A 23,322-nucleotide genomic window follows, 5' to 3' on the forward strand; every position below is an offset into this window, starting at 1 on the left:
GCCCTTAAATGAGTATGAAGGATAATGATGCTCTAAGAAGGCTTACAAATTCCATAGGGCAGCTTTGTGTTGTTGTGTTTATTTCTTTCGATAGCGAATATATATATATATATATATGGACACTTGATAGGCCAAGCAAAATCAATGTTGTGTTTTTGTCTCTTGATGTGTCTTTTAACCATTTAATACCGCCGCAAACACATTTTCTTTGACTCTGCCTATAGTTTTCAAGTGTCATCTTTTTCACCTTTAGGCTTTGAATGATAACATTTGTCCCGCACCGCACCGCACTTAACAGTAACAAAAATCTCTACATATATCATATATCTATACGTTTTTATAACTGTTAGAACCGCACCGCAGTTAAACTGTTTGTCCCGCACTGCTCAATCCGTTGTTACCATTCGGAACTTTAAAACCCATCTTCTCCAAGTGACAAATTATTTTAAGTAGTAATGAACTGACACTTTCCAATAAATTATTCTCCTCTTAAATTATATGATATAGTTTTGTTGGGTTACTAGAAGTCTACAAATTACAATGTATATGCATGTTTCTTGGTAGAAAGTCTTATAAATATGTTCTTCTACCCTAAACTAAGTTGGCGAGTTTTTCAATAAACTAATTATTTTACAAAATGTAAATAACAATTGGCTAACCCGGCTGTGATAAACACATTTGACATCTGGCTTCATGCCATTCAACTAACTGAAATACATGCGACCAGGCCCGGCCTTGGGGTAAAGCCCGTAAAGCAGAGGCTTGAGGCGCCAAAAATTATTAAAATGTTAAAGGCATAATGTACAGCGAAGTTTTGTTGGGGTAGTGGCTACGTACATCTTAACATCTCTTTAATGCGCGGGTTCGAACATCACTGCTGCCCTTTTTTTATATTTTAATAAAGGCAAGCTGCCATTTTTTATTTTTAACAAAGGTAAATTGCCAAAACTATAAGATTCGAATAATAACTAAGTAATTTGATCGTAGAGACTAGGGATTAACCCGGGCTACGCCCGGGATTTTTACTTTTTCTAATTTAAGTTGTTAAATTATTTATATTTAGGCTATGATATATATTTATATAAATGTTAAATGCATGTCATAATTAAAATTTATTTTTAAATTTTAACACGTTAAATTAACATATTTTTTACTATTGAAATATTTTTTGTAATTTTATTGGCTATCTAATTATCATATTTAGCAAAACTATCTTTTGAGTGTTGGAATAAATGTTTTAGAGATTTTATTAAACTGCAGTGTATTTTCGGATCAACCACATGCTCAACATTCGATCGATCCGTAAAAAGATGGTCGATCTCCTTGGCCAGGTAAGTACAATTTTAGCAAAAATATCTTTTATTTTCAAATATTAAGTATATAAATATTCTTTTTAATTTTTTTAATTGTATTTTTTGATTAAATTATTGTATTATAATGGTTATGTAAATATTTTTTGTGATGTTTGAATTTGTGTTGTTCGTATACTTAACGTAGATGATATTGATGTTTAACAATTTATTGTGTTCTGGAAATAGAAAATAATGATATATCAAAACGTATCTAATACTTGTTAAATGATAGTATAATGTAAATTACATCCATTATTTGAAAATAACAATTTGTTGTTTTTATTTTTATTTTAAATCAGAAATTATTTTTATTTAAAACAATTATTCATATATAATATAATAGTTTAAGTTTGGAAGATTAATCTATATATATAAATTATGTATATTTTTTAAAAAATAATTTAAAATATTATATATTGAGTATCTGAATAAAAGCTGAATTTCTTATCTTGAAAATCAGATATTTATATTTTTGTCTTCATGTTATACTCACCAATCCATCATTGATATTTATAACTCAATATGTTTTTTTGAAAAACTTAGTTTTAAGTAATAAACGAATTTAATAAATTAAATTCATCACCTATAATGTTCTGTAAACTATATTTGAAAGCTCTCTAAAATTATATTTTAAGCATAATATTATTATTATTTAATTTAAGTTATTTTAAACATAATATATGCTAAACCAACTTAAATTATATTTACAATAGGACCATCCTAAACCGGTTAGTAAACCAAAAACAATACTAAACCAACATGAACCAATACCTGATTCGGCGAGGAAAGAAGTGTTTCGGGATAAACGCTTGAATGGTTATTAACTGAAATGGTTTGATCATGAAAGAGTTAGTATGAATATTAACAATAAAATTATGGATTAAATTAATTTAAATTTGTAAGAATACCTTTGAGTCTATGAAAAGCAATTCAATTCCCATGAATAAGTTTGGCTTTTGGAAGTTGCGGGTTTCCCAACAATGAATCCACCTAACAAAAAGTTTGTTGTTATAAAAAAATCTCATTCAAGGTCATTAAAGGTTTCTGGGACGGCAAGAGTTGATGGTGAAACCATTTTTTGCTCGAGTGCTTTGAAATTTTCCTTAATAGTGTGAGGTTGATGTGGATAGAATAATGAGATTTATAGGGACTTTCTTGATGAAAAACTATACATTTTTTTTTGTTTAATGTGGTATTTCCATTTTTATATAATTTACTACCATTTTAAGATAGAAGTACATTTTAAGATATATGCTTAAATCTTAATGTACTTTTTGCATTTTTTAAAATGTTTATTTCCATTTCATATATTTTTATTTACGTAATATCTATATTTTATATTTTAAAATAGATATTTAAATATTAATGTACTTTTTCCATTTTTTAAATTGTGTATTTACTTATATTATATATTTTATATTTTAAGATAGATGTTTAATGCTTGATGATCTTTTTCCATTTTTAAAAAAATTGTGTATTTACTTATTATTACATATATAATTCATATATTATATATTTACATTATTTACTTATTATTTATTTTCGTGTATATGTATTTCCATTTCTTGTACTTTTCATTTACTTAATATCTATATTTTACATTTTAAGATAGATGTTTAAATCTTAATGTACGTTTTCCATTTTTTTTAAATTGTATATTTCCATTTGTTATACTTTCTATTTACATAATATCTATATTTTAAATTTTAAAATATATTTTTAAATCTTAATGTAATTTCCCATTTTTAAAATTTGGTATTTACTTATATTATATATTTACTTGTTATTTACTTTTCTTTATGTTGTGTATTTCTATTTCTTATACTTTCTATTTACTAATAATTTTATATTTTAAGATTGATTTACATTTTAAGATAGATGTTTAAATACTAATGTACTTTTTCCATTTTTTTAAATTGTGTATTTCCTTTTCTTATACTTTCTATTTACTTAATATCTATATTTTTCATTTTAAGATAGATGTTTAATATTTAATGTACTATTTCCATTTTTTTAAAATTGTGCATTTACTTATTATTGTATATATAATTCGTATATTTATATATTTATAATATTTACTTATTATTTATTTTTCTATATATTGAGTATTTCTCTTTCTTATACTTTATATTTAGTTAATGTCTATATTTTATATTTTAAGATAGATGTTTAAATTTTTACGTATTTTTCCATTTTTAATGTAAAACGACAATGTTTAATAGAAGAACTTGGACAAATAGTCAAATAGTTATATTTATTTTTTTTTTTCTTTTTTTTTATAAAATGGTAATGTTACATTATGAAGATAACCCGTTTTTTAGTGAACAATGGTAATCTTACATATGTTTAATGTAGTTTTTCCATTTTTTTATGTTGTATGTTTACATATTATTGTTATTTTTAAATGTAAAATGGTAATTTTGCATATGTTTAATGTAATATTTCCATTTTTTATGTTGTATGTTTACATATTATTTATTATTTTCGAAATTATATATAATTTTTTTTTACAAAATAGTAATGTTACATTATGGAGATAAGCCTTTTTTTTAGTGAAAAATGGTAATCTTACATATGTTTAATGTAGTTTTTCCATTTTTTATGTTGTATGTTTACATATTATTTTCTTAAAATAAAAATGCAAAATTGTAATCTTACATATGTTTAATGTAGTATTTCCATTTTTATGTTGTATGTTTTACATATATTTATTATTTTCGAAATTATATATAATGTTTTTGTTTTTTTATAAAACGGTAATGTTACATTATGGAGATAAGCTGTCTTTTTTTAAGTTAAAAATAGTAATCTTACATATGTTTAATGTAGTTTTTCTATTTTTTTATGCTGTATGTTTACATATTTTTTATAATTTTCGAAAATAATAATATTAAATGTAAAACTATATTTTATGCCACGTGTCATCTTTCGAGCTTATATTATATATTTACTTATTATTTATTTTTCTTTATATTGTGTATTTCTATTTCTTATACTTTCTATTTACTAATAATTTTATATTTTAATATTGATTTACATTTTAAGATAGATGTTTAAATACTAATGTACTTTTTCCATTTTTTTAAATTGTGTATTTCCCTTTCTTATACTTTCTATTTGCATAATATCTATATTTTACATTTTAATATAGATGTTTAAATCTTAATATACTTTTTCCATTGTTTTTAAGTTGTGTATTTCTTTTTCTTATATTTTCTATTTACTTAATATCTATATTTTACATTTTAAGATAGATGTTTAATATTTAATGTACTCTTTCCATTTTTTAAAAATTGTGCATTTACTTATTATTGTATATATAATTCGTATATTTATATATTTATAATATTTACTTATTATTTATTTTTTTTATATTGAGTATTTCTCTTTCTTATACTTTATATTTAGTTAATGTCTATATTTTATATTTTAAGATAGATGTTTAAATCTTTACGTATTTTTCCATTTTTAATGTAAAATGGCAATGTTTAATAGAAGAACTTGGACAAATAGTCAAATAGTTATATTTATGTTTTTTGTCTTTTTTTTTTATAAAATGGTAATGTTACATTATGAAGATAAACCGTTTTTTAGTGAACAATGGTAATCTTACATATATTTAATGTAGTTTTTCCATTTTTTTATATTGTATGTTTACATATTATTGTTATTTTTAAATGTAAAATGGTAATTTTACATATGTTTAATGTAGTATTTCCATTTTTATGTTGTAGGTTTACATATTATTTATTATTTTCGAAATTATATATAATTTGTTTTTTACAAAATAGTAATGTTACATTATGGAGATAAGCCGTCTTTTTTTTTTAGTGAAAAATGGTAATCTTACATATGTTTAATGTAGTTTTTCCATTTTTATGAGAAGTTTAAATCTTAATATACTTTTTCCATTGTTTTTAAGTTGTGTATTTCTTTTTCTTATACTTTCTATTTACTTAATATCTATATTTTACATTTAAGATAGATGTTTAATATTTAATGTACTCTTTCCATTTTTTTAAAATTGTGCATTTACTTATTATTGTATATATAATTCGTATATTTATAATATTTACTTATTATTTATTTTTATATATATTGAGTATTTATCTTTCTTATACTTTATATTTAGTTAATGTCTATATTTTATATTTTAAGATAGATGTTTAAATATTTATGTATTTTTCCATTTTTAATGTAAAACGGCAATGTTTAATAGAAGAACTTAAACAAATATGTTTAATGTAGTATTTCCAATTTTTATGTTGTATGTTTTACATATATTTATTATTTTCGAAATTATATATAATTTTTTTTGTTTTTTTTATAAAACGGTAATGTTACATTATGGAGATAAGCCGTCTTTTTTTTAAGTGAAAAATAATAATCTTACATATGTTTAATGTAGTTTTTTCATTTTTTATGCTGTATGTTTACATATTTTTTACAATTTTCGAAAATAAGTAATATTAAAATGTAAAACTTTATTTTATGCCACATGTCATCTTTCGGGAGAAATTTTTTCCGCTGATGTGGACGCCATAAAACGGTAATGTTACATTATGGAGATAAGCCGTCTTTTTTTTAAGTGAAAAATAATAATCTTACATATGTTTAATGTAGTTTTTTCATTTTTTATGCTGTATGTTTACATATTTTTTACAATTTGTCTATATTTTATATTTTAAGATAGATGTTTAAATATTTATGTATTTTTCCATTTTTAATGTAAAACGGCAATGTTTAATAGAAGAACTTAAACAAATATGTTTAATGTAGTATTTCCATTTTTATGTTGTATGTTTTACATATATTTATTATTTTCGAAATTATATATAATTTTTTTTGTTTTTTTTATAAAACGGTAATGTTACATTATGTAGATAAGCCGTCTTTTTTTTAAGTGAAAAATAATAATCTTACATATGTTTAATGTAGTTTTTTCATTTTTTATGCTGTATGTTTACATATTTTTTACAATTTTCGAAAATAAGTAATATTAAAATGTAAAACTTTATTTTATGCCACATGTCATCTTTCGGGAGAAATTTTTTCCGCTGATGTGGACGCCATAAAACGGTAATGTTACATTATGGAGATAAGCCGTCTTTTTTTAAGTGAAAAATAATAATCTTACATATGTTTAATGTAGTTTTTTCATTTTTATGCTGTATGTTTACATATTTTTTACAATTTTCGAAAATAAGTAATATTAAAATGTAAAACTTTATTTTATGCCACATGTCATCTTTCGGGAGAGATTTTTTCCGCTGATGTGGACGCCTTATGGAGATTCAAAAGCTCCCTTTTATTAGTAGAGAGTAGTTTTTTCATTTTTTATGCTGTATGTTTACATATTTTTTACAATTTTCGAAAATAAGTAATATTAAAATGTAAAACTTTATTTTATGCCACATGTCATCTTTCGGGAGAGATTTTTTCCGCTGATGTGGACGCCCTATGGAGATTCAAAAGCTCCCTTTTATTAGTAGAGATTTTGATTACCTTTTCTATTTTTTTAATTTCCTTATATATTATATTAAATAATAATTTTTTTAACTTACATAATTTCCTTATATAATATATAATATATTATATTCTGTCTTTTCAACTTGTTTTTTAATTTTTTCTTGCAACTTCAATCATATTCCACCATTTCTTAATCTATGTAAGTTTTTTTTCTTCTTTTTCTTTTTTCTTTCATTAACTTTTGATTGTTAGTAATTTGTTTTATATATGTTCTAAGCTTCTAGCATATGTAAAAAAATATAGCTAAGGGGGCAGCATATTTAGAGTGTGCTTTAGGTGCCACGGATGTCCGGACGGCACTGCATGCGACGTATTCGGGTAGCTCATGTGATGGGTTCAAAGACCATATATACCTCAACGTGGATCTTTTATACTTTCATTGGGTTAAAGCCTAAGGGACGAATTGTGGGAGTGTTTCCTAAATTACATATCTAAATCTTGTAGAATCTTAAATATCGAGTTTACAGCTACAACATCAGGTCATCTATATACAGCTTTATTTATGATATGCATAACAGAAATATAAGAAAAATAAAACAACAGTGAATGAAATTATGTACAACATTGGAATGAGGAAAACTGCATAACAAAAAAGAATAAAATGCATTTATACCGTTTAAAATTTTTAAATATTGTCCTGGTTCCTGGTGGTTTAATTGGCATCGTCCAAAATTTATAAAAATAATAATCTCTTTAATATTGGCATGGAAGCCTCCAGATTCGATGTAACTTTTTAGGAAAGATATCATGAATAAGACAAGCGATAGCGAACGTAGATGCCCATACTAAACGATAAAAGTATGTAAAAGGGAAGAAACTCATGAGACTCATATTTTCTCACGACCTTATTCCTTAATTGGTGAAGTACTAATTAAATCAGTATCAAACTTCTTTTTTTTTTCTATTTATTATAATAACTAGATTTTTTAACCGCGCTACGCGCGGATAAGATATTATATGTATTTCTCTATTCTAAAAAAATAATGTATAATATTGTATTACATTATTTAAAGAATATAAAATAAGACTACATAACATAAATATATTTTTAAAATTTTCTTTATGGAAATCATTATGTTGTTTGATTTTTGTACTTGATTCACATATTTGCATAGTTATTTGTGGTAGATGAATAACTATATTTTAATTATCAGTAAATAATATATATTTATTATATAATATAAGAAAAATAAATTTATTTACTTTTCTCATGTTGGGGACTCGGTTATAGACATATCATATTCGAAAGAGATATTTTTACAGTTATTAATCTTCTTAACAGTTAAGAAACAAATCTGAATATCAAAACAATATGTCATACGATCTCTTTGTGGAATAACTGCTCTGAAGAAATTCAATTTAGAAATCAAAAAGGACTGAAAATAGATGTGCAGATGTTTTATCTAAGTTAGCTTTACAAAATACTATTCATAGTTCATATATCATTTATGTCCATCCTATTTTTTTGTCTATCATTTCTTAAACATCTTGAAATAACTGATGCTAATTAATAATAAACTTTTGGCTGGCAAAAAAAATCAATTTTGTCTAATTATCGCTTAATTTGTCTAAATGATATATATGTATTTCTCAATTCTAAAAAAATAATGTATAATATTGTATTACATTATTTAAAAAATATAAAATAAGACTACCTAACATAAATATATTTTTTAAATTTTCTTTGTGGAAATCATTATGTTGTTTGATTGTTGTATTTGATTCACATATTTGCATAGATATTTGTGATAGATGAATAACTTTATTTTTATTATCAGTAAATAATATATATTTATTATTTAATATAAGAAAAATGAAATTATTTACTTTTTAAACAAAGTTGTCTCATGTTGGGGATTCGGTTATAGACATATAATATTCGAATGAGATATTTTTACAGTTATCAATCTTCTTAATAGTCAAGAAACAAATCTGAATATCAAAACAATATCTCATACGATCTCTTTGTGGAATAACTACTCTGAAAAAATTGAATTTAGGCATAAAAAAGGACTGGAAATGATGTGCAGATGTGTTATCTAAGTCAGCTTTACAAAGTACTATTATTCATAGTTCATATATCATTTAAGTTCATCATTTCTTAAACATCTTGAAATAACTGATGCTAATTAATAATAAACTTTTGGCTGAAAAAAAAAATCAAATTTGTCTAATTATTGCTTAAATATTTTATTAATATTGTCTAAGAAGCTTTCCATTGATATCATAGTTTAATTTTTATTAGTTTTTTTTGTTAATTTTAGAGTTTTTTGTATTTAAGATTTTTTCCATATTAAGCCTATATTTCTTTTACATAATATATATATGTCATAAAAATTACCATCAAATCAGTTTTACTTATTTATTATTTTGTTTTTAATAAAATACACTTTTTAAATAATTTAATTTAAAATAAAATTATATATTAATTTGTTGTATTCTAACAATTTGATTGATTTAATTAATTTGTTTTGGTGGATAACTTAAAAGTTTTCATATGAATCGGGGAAAGCAAGCTTATGTTGTTATATTATATTTATTTGTGTATATGGAATCTATATATAATGCTAGTGTAATAAAGAAATAACATTTTTTTTTGTAACTTCAAAAAGATACATTATTACAATTTGAAATTATTCAAAATTGAATAAAATGGTAATTAAATAAATATAATTGTTTTTTATCTTGTTTAGTTTGATTCTCATGAAAAGAAATCGATAGGTTAAACAAATGTTTCAAAATTTGTTGTGTTATTGTTTTGTCTATAAATTACAAAATTTATTGAATTGATATATTTAATTATTGCACCCTTAAATAATATTTTATTAAAACATTAGAGAACTGTGTTTTGAGTTGTTTTGTCAAAATTGTACAAAAATCTATGCTTTTTCATATTTGTCACGAAAATTTATATGTTAAACTTTCTTTTACAAAATTCCTAACTTTGTCACGAAAACAAAAATCTATGTTTTTCATATTTGTCAATGTTCTCACACTTTCAAATAATATATTAGCTTACTCACTTACTTATTTTTTTGTACAAAACAAAGTATCGGAGTCTTGAAAGTTGAATCCATATTATTGTAAATGTACATAAGAGTTTGTGATTACATATTTAGTTATTCTTGTATATGTATCCAAGAAAGTTTCAATGGCTTAGTGGTGTCTGTCCTATATTTATGTCATATTAACCCGGGTTCGATCCTTTCCTTTGCATTTTTTTTTTACGAAAAAATGAATGAGATGACGTGGCAACTTCGGACTATCTGATTGGACGATTTTTTATGCCTACGTGGACACTCTAAAAGGAGGTTATATCCCCCTTTTAGTATAGTATAGATAACAAAAAGGGAGAATATGAAGAACACGAACACTCTACGTTAACATCAAAGGTCGTTTTTATTCTCCAACACTACCAAAGATGTATTCCTAAAGCTTCCTCTTTATGATTTTTCTACGGCTAAAAATATTTGAATAAATAGCAAATTTTGATATGATCGCTTGCAATTTTTTTTATAGGTTTAGCATTAATTAGCTAGGTATTGAAATTCGATTTGGATCATTTATTGGTATCAGGTAGTTCACATAAGTTTATTTAAGATCCATTAAAACGAGAAAAAAATGATTCAAATTGGTTCGGATTTTGATTTTGGTTCAGTTTGGATAATAAAATAGAAACCTGCTAAAATATGCATCCAAACTAGCTACATTACGAAAAATATATATTTGAAAATATTTGTTTTGCCACTGTCTGAAACCACAACCAAACCTACCAAGAAAATATAAAAAAATGCTCAAGAATCGATTCCGCAATAAAATTCCAAAAGACTCATAAGAAAACAAACTTCAAGAAAACGAACGTTGGAGTTTCTATTCCCTTTCCATTTCCGACTAATCACCAAACATATACTTCTTTAAAGTTCCACACAGCTTGCTCTCACTTCCAACTATCCTTTTCATACATACATTCTTTTTTTTTGTCCATATAAAAAAATATTTTGAAGAGTTTATATTTTAAGTCGAGAGAAGATGTGTTGGTCTAATAGCATTTCTCTAAACACACATAAGGTTGTTGTTTAGTGTAACTATTGTTTCTCTAAACACACGCAGAAGAGTAAGAACAAAACTACTCGGAAATTGCATATTTCTACGTTAACAATTTTGTCATATGCTTATTTTTTTTTTGTAAAATGTTGAATTTATTATACCAAAACTATCAGATTTTTACCAGATTTTACAAAGTAAACTAGTAGCATAAAGCGATAATTAAATCAAAAGACGAGCTACGATACAAGATAAAGAACTCGTAAGACGCAAGCATTAGCCAAAGCAACAAAAGAAAACGAGGAAAGCTCAGACCAAGGAAACGGGAATGGAGTAAAAAGGCCAAGCAGTTTCCACGAACCCGAGAGAAAGGCGCTCTCAAACCTTGAATGCATGGTGCCTACAGCTTCCTAAGGATCCACTTCTCCCAAACCAATCCAAAGAATCACAAGCATGAACCTACTTACCAATCCGACACTAACCATCCGGCGGCACGAGGCAGTGACACCAACCGACGATGCTGTCGTACGGTAGGAAAATTAAAGATTGCCACCTTCAAGCCCACCAACCGAGACTAGACACCCTTTTAGCCAAAAGTCCATATAGAACAGAACGACTGGAAGGGTACACAACCTCCAGAGCAGCCAACACCAAGCGAGTACGCAGACTAATGCCCAACAGTCATCCTGCCACTTATCAAAACAAACCACTACAGTCCACTTCCGAGCAAACAAACCTGAAATGTAGAAATGTGGAGAGAAGGAAGGGGCGTTGGGCGCCACACCGCCAGCAACTCAGAGCTTCGAAGCGGAGAGCCGAAGAAAACCACAATTTGCCGCCACATGAACCAACTGTGAGGAGAGCTGAGAAGCCATCCTCCTTCGACTATATGCAACCCACCAGAGACCACTGGTGGAAAAAAAACCCGAGCAAGAGACCGGAGCACAAACTGCTCCAACTCGGGAAAAGTGATCCAACATCAACAAAAATAACGCGCCACACTGACGGAGGAGGAAGCATTTGGAAGGTACCGCTGACAACCCACACCGTATTTGGAAGAGGCCCGTATTTGGAAGAGATGTGGGCCATGCGCCACCTAACCTAAAGAAGCTAGACGAGATCTATAAAATTCCTTACCAAACTGAGACTCCAAACGAGAGGAGGAGACAAGAGCGATGAGCCATCACCGTCTTCAAGCGTCGCCCACAACACCGAGAGTCTCCTAGATCTACGCCGGGAGCACCAGATCTGAACCAAGAAGAGTGGAGACACCATATCTGACCTACAATGACCGCATAGGACGCGGTGGTCACCGGAACAAGGGACGGAGGCAGAGCTTTGCAGAAAATGGCGAAAGATAAATTAGGTTCTTTTAAAAAAAAATTGGTAGAGTTAGTGCGCTTCGCCTTATTTTGCCACATTTTTGTATATCGCAATTTTACATCACTCATAATTTTAATCTAGTTAAAATTTTATTTCGTATAAATTATATTATTAACTATCTAATTTAAATCAATTACCAAAATAAGGTTGGTCAAGATGTTACATATATAGTTTTTTTTGTTCAGATCCCATATGTGTAGTTTCTGATAAATTAACAGAAATTAGTACGTAGTTTCTGCCACATATATTTTTAATATATACTATCGGCAGATTCGGTCGGCCCTGGGAAAAATATATTTAGTGCTACATAGTGGACTGGTTACCACACTGAAATATATTCCTACTAATGCCAGGGGTGGACTATCATCTATCATGATCCACCATGTTAACCACTTGGGCTGAAGTCCGAATCCAGACTGGCCAAGTAATATTAATTTAGTTTTACCACATGTTTAGTGGTGGTATCCGATTCAAGAAAGAAACTATATATATATATATCAGTATAAATTTAGTTAACAATGATTTCAGTTTAAATTTAATAGTTAGTTTGTTTCTTAAAAAGATAGTTAATACTAAATTGAAAAGGTAAAAAAATTAAAATATAAAAATGTCCAGTAAAAATCATTCATGTTGAAATCTGCAATTTCCTTTAGACTACTCTAGGTTAATATAGTTTTCATCAGGTCGACAAAAAAAAAATTCATCATATAAACAGTTGATTTTCAATATACACAAAAAAATTTGTTGAATGTGCTTAACTACTAGTAATACTAGGTTAAGACCCGCGCCATGCGCATGATAAAAATTATATATATTATTTTATGTATTATATGTTTTTACATATTATAAAATAATAAATATATATTAAATAATTAAAATTCAGTAATTATTACGTATATAATTAAATTGGTGGCCACATATAAATAAATTTTATTAATTCAAACAATATTGTTTCTATTTGATATGATATTTAATTAAATTTGAATGATATTAACATATATACAGTATATTTTTAATATTAATATCTATAAAATGATGTTTTCTACTCATATGGTTTTTTTTGTTCATTTGTATCTTTTATAGCAAAACTTTTAATTATTGATAAAAAATATGTGGGATTAATAGTTTGGGTAATTTTTTTTAAATTAAGTTATCAATATTTACTCAAAGCTTTTATCAACAACTTATTTAAAGAAATTTTTGAAATTAAAATATTTATGTATTTAAAATTGCATATAGTTTAATGAGATTTTTTACTTCTATGATTTTGTAATCATTTGTATCTTGTCATCAAAAAAATTCTAAACCATGGATCACAAAATTTGAGTGAGATTTTAACAGTTTTAGTGATTTAACATAAATAAAAATTCAATTATCTATAAATAGGCTAAAATAAATATGATAAGAAATATAGATGATATAGTTGATGGTAGAAAACAAAATATAATTATTTATGTGATAAATAAAATTTTATGTTTTAAATTTTCATTTTAAAACCATTATATAATATGTGTAAATTATAAATATATATTAGAAAATTCTGAAAGCAATAATTTAATTATAAAAAGCGAAAATAAATACTCCTGCTGTTGCACGGTTTCAAAAAAAATAAAACTACATTTGTGCGGATAAACGAGTCACGTTCTAATAATATGGATGATATCATAATATCAACTATAAAATTATTATGTTTTGAAATGTCATATTAAACAATTACTTAAATGTATATATTTTAAAATATATATTATCACTTGTACAGATAAATATTTATTTAAAAGAAAACAAATATCCGCGGATGCACGGATTAAGCTCTAGTAACAAATTAATACTCTTAATTAATGTAAAGCTCCCATTCACGGTACTTTATTTTTTTTTTCGTGACACGCAACACGTTTGAAATTTTTATACACATTCAATGTTTCGTAACCACTGTAATTTCTTGACATACCCAATTTTCTTAGCCTAAGAGTGTTTTTGGTTGTGTAAAAGCGTAGAGAAGAAGAAAATAACAGAAAATAAAGTAAAAGGGGTTGAATTGGTGATCTAAGATGTTTTTTCATAGAATCTTGGATTATTGAATTTAACATTTATACAAATTTTCTGAAACAAAAGTTATCTGATTAACTACTGCACTTTTTATATATATTTTAGCTTACCAAAAATTAAATATTTGATTAATAATTAATTTATAAAAATTTAAGAGACAAATTGTAATTAAAATTAAGAAATAGACATATTAGCTTAAATATTAGCTTTTATGATAATCTTAAATTACAGTTTAAATTAATTGATAGACATATTATAATTACAATTAACTTATCTATACAAAACAAAATTAATTAGATTGATTAAAGTTTTGACATATTCAATTACAAATTATATAGTTCATTATTTAACTAATAAAAAATTAATATTTTAAACATTATCTCAAAAAATAAATTGAAATGTGTTTGAAAATATAAAAGATAATTTCATGCATTTATTTAGTGTTTATTTACATCTTTCTCTCTTATTTGTTAATATTTATAATTAGTAGTATATATACTCATATAATAATTAAATTTATCGTTATACTAAAACATTAAAAATAGGATTATAAAATAAATTATATTTGTTTGTAAACATAATATATCATGAAATATTTTTAAAAACTATTAAGTTTTATTGTAGTGTTAAAATTCTTAAGCGACATATATAAACAATAACAATAAATTTAATTTCTTTTTTTCTGCTAACGTAATTTGTTTCGTGGTATTTTGTTTTTATTCTTATTATTCAGGATAACATGTATTTTTTATTTAACTTTAAAAAATTATTATTGTTTTTTCTATTTTCTTAATATTTTATTTGGAATGGAATTATCTTTTTAAAAATATTTTCAAAATATATTACTACAAAAGAGAATATTTTCAAAATATAACCTTTTTTATTTACAACAAGTAACTTATATTTATAAAAATTTAAAATTAACTATATTTTAATTTTAATTTTTTTAAGTTTCACTGAATTATAACTTTGTTTATATTAAAATTTCTTTAAAAGACTATTATGTAAAGAAAAATGTGATTCTATTTTTTTTATGAAAACTGTATTTTCCAAAATGATTTGTTTTAGTTATAATTATCAAAGTTTGAAAGTTATAAGATCATTTTAAAATAACAAATGATGATTTTATAATAAAGAAATGCTATTTTATAGAAAAATATTGTCTATTTTAAAATAAAAATGTATAGATTGACTATAGCTTAATTTTCTCTATTTTAGCATTTAGAAATGAAAATGGTAATATATAGGAAGTGTTCTTATCTTATATGTTACGTATTAATATTTTCTTTGTCAACATGGTTGGTCTGTTTTTTGTTTTTTCAGTTATTATGGGAGGTATTTTAAAATATAATTATGCATATATCAATAATTTATTTATTTTGATTAATCAAATATGTAAAGTTGGGTTCGGTCTAACATTTGTGTGGTTTTTATTTATTTTAAGATTTTGTAGGTTTTGATAATTCCAAGAATTTGGTTTAATAATATATTTTTATATTAACAATTAAATATTTGTTTATTTAATTAGATGATTGTTTATAAATTAATATAATAAAAACTGGTTTTTTTTTCTTCAAACGGCTATTCTATTACTCAAGCTTGAGGTGGTCTGGGAAACCAGACCGGAACAGAACAACCAATGTAATACAAGTCCCTATGGACGGATCTCGCTATCTTAGCTAATGAATCAGACAAAACATTTTCCTGACGAGGTACAAAACCAATCGAGAACTCCGTGAATCTTGCTTTCATCTTCATAAACTCCTCCAGCTCAGTAGAGAAGCTCGGCCATGCTCCAGGGTCTTTGATCATCACGATTAAGTCCTTGCAGTCAGTCCCAAAAGATTGGCATGTTGATACCTGTAGCATACATTCCATTGCCCATATTAAAGCTTCCAGTTCAGAATGCAATGGTGAGACTCTTCGTCGTTGATTTCTTGCTCCCAATAATTGCATCGCTCCATTTGAATTTACCCATGTCCATCCATAACCACTAAAGAGTGCATCATGTGTCCATGACCCATCTATCATACATCGCTCGGTGATCGGAATCCCTACTGTGTTTTGTACTTCCACCACCTCCTCTGGTTTTTGATTTGCGTCGATATAATAAAAACTGGTTAAAAGTAACAACATGTTTTAAAATATAAAATACTAGTGTTGTTATCCAAAATAATGTTTTAAATCAATAAAGGTTAAAAATTAAGAAATGAAAGATTCATAAAATAGTATAAATTTAATATTTTATTCCAATATTTTTATCTTTAAACTAACAGTAAATTTATTTATAAATATCTATAAAATAATTATATTTATTTATAAATATCTATAAAATAATTATGTCCGCATATGCGGGCAAAACACTCAGTTTAATAATATATATATATATATTCAGAATTCAATTATTTTCCAGTCCTCTTTTCTGAAGTAAATTATCTTGGTTCGAAGTAGATGAAAATACTTTATTTCATTGGTCTTCCATATTTTCAGTAAATATACTGATTTTTTTTTACCTCTTTTACCCTAATTAACTGAAACTAAGAAAGAACCAAGATAATTGTTTCAGCCATGTTCTAGGCCTACAGTTATAAACCGAACCAAACCTGCCGATACAAACTGAACCAAAATGTTTGGTTTTCGGTTTAGTTCGGTTAGAAAGTTTGATTCAGTTTGGAAACTAAAAATAAATTTGGTTTTTGGTTTGATTTGGTAATCAGTTAATTCAGTTTTCTAAAAAAATGTTTTTTAGACAATATAATTCTTAACCAAAACCCGAACCAAACTAACCAAACTAACCGAAATAACCAAACTTAATCAAAAAGTTACGAATTTTATTCAATTTAAATAAAAAAATGAATCGAAAACCATAAACTTTGGTAGAAATTTTGAAACCGAAAACCAAAGTTAATTTTTTCAGTTTACTTCGGTGAGATTTCAATAGTCCTGAACTAACCGAATTCGAATTAACCGATCCCTACAAAACCGAAAAAACACAACCTGCATGCCTACCATGATCTTTTACCTAATCCTAACAAACAATTAGAACCCTAGTAATTTCTTGAGAAAATATTGCACCTTTGTATTTATATAATGTTTTTTTTTGTCAACGTTATGTAATGTTTTGTTATATTTATATATTCTTTTGTTTTCTTAAAAAACAATTGAGGGTATTTTAAACCTATGAGAGAGTTGAAACTAATTTCTAAAAAGAGGTAAATTTTACAGATATACTTTTTTTTGGGTACTGGTGTTTGTGTTCAGTATTAATGTAACTTAATTTAGCGCTATCAGATGGATGGAACCTTAAATGAATTGACACCCATACCCATTTTTTACCAGTCAACCATAAAATCACGGACTATATTTATATGTTCCTAAACAAATTTGAACGAAGAATCAGAAAACATGGTGATGCAGATATAAAGTCCACTGACTACTTTGTATTAAATTAAAGTGTTAAAAAAAGACTCTATTAGATTATAAAAATCAGACTAGTTTCATTACCGTAACGAAAACGCATAAACTTATAATGGCTTTAATTTGGCCTTTTGTCCTATGAACAAACAAACACTATGCACCTTTTCAATACCATTAAGGAGTTAAACACTATGCCGAAAGCATCACTTATTCTCAAATTTCATGCAATTCTAACTAAATATTAATTACTTTTCTAGTTTCGGCTGATTCTTCACTCCAGCTGAAGTTTCTTTAAGAAAAGAGTTGACCAACAAAAGCTGATACGAAAACATTCAGTGTACAAAAATATATTTAAATTGCAAATTGCTTGACTTTTGTAAGGAAATTCCATTAATTAATCTAATATGATACCGCCATTTTAAATTAAATGATAATGTCATATTCCGCTAATTTTTTTATTCCGATATATAATTTTGTCAACCATTTCCATAATTATTTCCAGCTATCAATTAGTCCAACATACCAGTATCATATACAGTAGTAATTTATTTAGTACCATGTGTTCAGATAGTGACCATTCCATAAATGTATGCTTGGAAATAGATATAAGGAAATATAAAAATGCTATCATTGGTTTATCTATATTATATATTTTGTGCCTGTTATTAGTAAACATTATGTTATTTTATTTGAATTTCGCACATTTATATAAATGTTTAGCAACTAAGTTCTTATTTGTATGTGTTTTAAACTATTATTTTTCTATTTAATTTAAAATATGAATTTATTTTACAAAACTATTTACTTTTTAAGTTTGTGTTGTATTGTGTTCTTTTTTCTTGTCACTACAAAAAAAGTGTTGAATTGTATCACTTAAATTGTATCATAAAATTAAGCGATTCTATTTTACATTACTTATTTATAAATGAAGCAAATATACATAGTTTAACATCAATTATGATAAGTGATGTTTTTATTAATTTATTTGACATCAGTTTAATTAAGTGATATATTTTTTTGGTAATTTGAATCACTTCTAACAAAAATGATACTATTACAAAAAGTTATATCATATAAACAAATGATGTATAAATTTTCTTGCTGACATCAATTATTAGAATGATACAAAATTTACCATCAATAAAAATTGATGCAAATATATACTTAATCGGTTAAATTGATGATAAATGAAACAACGCATTTAAACTAGTCAGTTACACAGAATATTCCAAGCTTAAAAAAAATAGAGTTACAAGAAGTTGCGATTTTTATGGCTTTGATTTCTTTTCTTTTTAATGTGACTTTAATTTAACTAGATCTTCTTCCTATAGCTATAACTGTTTCACCTCAATAAATCCATCTTCTTTTCTATCGTGGTCTTCATTCTTGGCTCTCCCTCTACTTAATTTCTTACAGTGTCTTTTTATCAGTTTAAAAGCTATTTGATTCAAAGTAAATTTTCATTAACGATTAAACATGTTTTTTCTTATGTGAAACCTATGGATTATGTTTCTTCTTATGCAGGATTGAGAGGAAACTATGATTTACTAAACCGACAAATCTGATAGAATTTTTCTGAAAAGGTATTATTTGCTTCTCTTCTTCTTGTTCTCATTTTTGTAACTTACGATATTTAGAATGACTAAATAATCTTTCATTGTTAGGATCAGGAACATCCTGAAGTAAAAGAGACAATGTCTACTAATATTTCGAAAGTAAAGTCTTAAGGAAAAGCAGCCGAAGGAGAGAATTTATCAATTGATCTCGTCATGCCACCAACAGAGATTAATGATTGAAATAAACATGAAGAGAAGGAGAAGAAAAGAAGAAGAATAACAACTCAAGAAACTTCATAGTCAAGTCTATTTATTTGTTCTACTATTTTTATATGAATTCATCCTTTTCTTCTTGCTGTTGTTAGAAGCTTGGATCTATATCTTTTTAATCGTCATATTGTATCTTAACAGAAAATAGTTAATACGAAGATTCTGTTTAATTTATTTATTGACATAAATTCATCTACTGATTTTATTTAACATCACTTACATACAAATAACAATATTATTTTAGAAAATATTATAAATTATAAAAATTATTTATTTTAAAAACGTGATATTAATTTAATATCAGTTATTAATAAATGATAGAAATAATTAAAATCAATTACTTTAATTGATGTCAGTGTTTATATCATTCAAAAGAATGATTTAAATGTTAATATCATTTGTTCACAATTGATACACATTGACATCACTTACAATAACTAATGTAAATATTTAGTTTTTTTAAATCAGTTATTAATAAAATGATGTAAATTATTTGCATCACCACTTTCAGAGTCATTTAGTTAAGTGATGCAAAGTTTTTTTACATCATTTATAAGTAATGTAAACATATATAATAAATGATGTTAGACAATCATTTTTTTGTAGTGTGTATTACAGTATTTTGTTATTTAACACTTTTTAAATTATTTTTAAAATTTAATTATTTTTTTAACTGAACTTTAGTAGTTAAGACTATATACAGAAATATATATATATATATATATATATATATATATATATATATATATATAATTTGAATGTTTATTTCAAGTTAATTTAATATTCAAAATTATAAAAAAATATTATGACATTATAACTAAAAAATATTTAATTGTTAACTGTATTAATATATTTATTTAGCATTATTTTTCTATCAAAACCATACTTCTTTTGTTATCAAAATAATAATTTTTTTTTATGAAAACCGCACTATTTCGCATATTGTATCAACCGTTGTTGGACCGTATCTCATTTTTATTTTGTACCATTTATATTACCAAATATGTTGTGTTGTTACTATTCGGAAGGCAAAATGATGTAGCTCAGTCAAAACCGTATTATACGGTGGGCGATAAATAATTTTCTAATAATAAATTTATTTGTATGTTCAAAGTTTTTAACTTAACAGAAACTAGATTTTGACCCGTGCAACCGCACGGGTGTTTGTTTTCACTTTTTTATAAATAAATTATTGTTTTAGAACATAAGTGGTATATATTTTTAATGTTAATCATATACTTAAATATTTATATAACTATTTCAAATACAATAATTTTATAATTTACATGTTATAATTAATTAATTGTTTAAACCTTATGTATTTGCCACTTTTTATTATATATTTATCTTATTGTATTTGTATTTAGTTATTAAGCAAATTAATATATTCATGAAAAAATATATTTAAAAAATATTTTGTATTTAATTTAGGATAAATTATGACCCGTATTTCAAAACTGAATTTCTTTTTACCAATATTTTTATGCTTATTCATTTTAGATAATTTATTATTGTATATATAAAAGTGTAAGATATGTTAATTTTTAGACATGTATTATATAGTTTGTTAATTTTAAGCCGTTCTATCATCATATTATATTTTAAATAAATAGTTTATATTTATGAAAATAAAATTTATAAATTTATCAATTGAATATAATTTATCATATTTATTTTAGTATAATAATTATATTTTAACATGATCATGACTATAAAAGTAGACAAAATATGATATAATTTATTTATTTTCATTTCTAAACGATAACTTAAAATACATTAAGTTATTGTTTAAATATTTTTACACAGATTTATTAGAATTTTTAAAATATAATATATAAATATATATTATATTTAAAATGAAAATATATTATGATTAAAGTAGTTACAAAGATTTTATATTATTAACTTTATAGAAATACATGTTAATTTTTATACATGTATTATATAGTTTGATAATGTTAACCCATCTTACCAACATATTAGATTTTATTTTTGAACATAAATATTTTATAATTACGAAAATAAAATATATAAATATATAAATTTAATACAATTTTATTATATTTAGCTCAATATAATAATTTTATTTAGCTCAATATAATAATTTTATTTTAATATGATTGATTATGATTATATAATAAATAAAATATTATAGATTTTTTTTTATTTTTCATTTTATATAACTGAATGTATAATAATATTTTAAACTAATTTCGAAATTAGTGAAAATATTTAAATATAATTTCGAAAATGAAGATCTTGTAAAAATCTTTTCAAACAGATTTGTTAGATTTTTAAAATAAATATATTTATATTTAAAATGAAAAGATATTAAAAGATATTATGATTAAAATATTTTAAAAATTCTATTTATTATTAGTCTGAATAAAAATGTAGTATGAATTATTATGAATAGGTTCATTAGGTTCATTTTTTAAAAAATCACACATGAATCATGGTTGTGACTTCTGTTTTAATATATAAGATGTAAATTACTTTTTCTGTAAGCGAAGAACTAAACTAACACTCGTAATATTTGTATGTTCATTGTTTCTAACTTAACATAAAGCCCCATTACTTTTTTGTAAGCGATCGAAAAACTAACACACGTATTATTTTTAATACCTTACACACGTAATTTATTTTGTTTTTATTTTAAATTTAGTTTATTTAAAAATCAAAATATTTTTCATTTAACAAAAGTATAAAAAAATTGAAAAAAAAATTGAAAATATATTTTCTATTTCATATATTATATAACCTAAACAAACTTTAAATTTCAATTATTAAAAATAGAACAGAGCAGTTGATTAAACCAGTCAAACAGTGACTCGTTCTTCTGTCCGGTTACGGATTGCGTTATAGTAAAAACGGTAAAATTTCTCAAAACCGGTGATCCGATTCACTTCAATATCAAAACTCAAGTTTCTACACTTAATTTGAAATAAAAACATTAAATTTTAAAAATATTTCATGTTATTTTAATACTTACGTAGGAAAACTGCAAATATGTTTTCAATTAAACATTATCATGCACCGCTTCTTATATCTAAACCGTATTTATTCTGCAAAACATATAAATTATAGTTGCAGTGCACTTTATATTATAAATCCGCGATTACCATTTAAACCCTTAATTGTTTAAATAAACATTTTTATTATTCGGATTGCAATAAGTATAAATTCTTGTACTATCAATTTCAACTTTTAATAAAATTAGGGGAAATGGGAGTGATAGGTGATTGGGCCATGAAGAGTGGAGACTATAGGTGACACATGCATTGTGGTGGCATGTGCTCAGACCCACTCACCTTTCACATTATTCTCTTTTCAGGTCACCTCCACAAAACTTCTCCTTTTCTTGAAAAAATGTAATAATAACTTATCAGTTTTGCATAGAAGTATGCTAACTTAATTCTTTCAAGACCTGGATTTCCTAAACATTGTTTTTCCAAATTTAGGTTTCACACGTATAAATCAAAGTACATCTAACCAACCGTTTATTCTATTTGACACAATATGAAATTCAAAAGCCTTAATTTTCTTACATCTATGTTTTGCCATATAATTTCATCAACTCTAGAAATTAGTATTTAAGTAATTATAAATCAATTTTCATTCATTATTAAAAAGACACAACTAATGTAAAAAAGTTTTGGATTGAATAAATTGTATATTCAATTCAACAAAATTCTGTAAAAGAAAGTAAATTAAAATTTTCCTTC

This window comes from Brassica napus, unplaced genomic scaffold (genome assembly GCF_020379485.1).
Source record: "Brassica napus cultivar Da-Ae unplaced genomic scaffold, Da-Ae ScsIHWf_1724;HRSCAF=2353, whole genome shotgun sequence".
Classification (NCBI taxonomy): Eukaryota; Viridiplantae; Streptophyta; class Magnoliopsida; order Brassicales; family Brassicaceae; genus Brassica; species Brassica napus.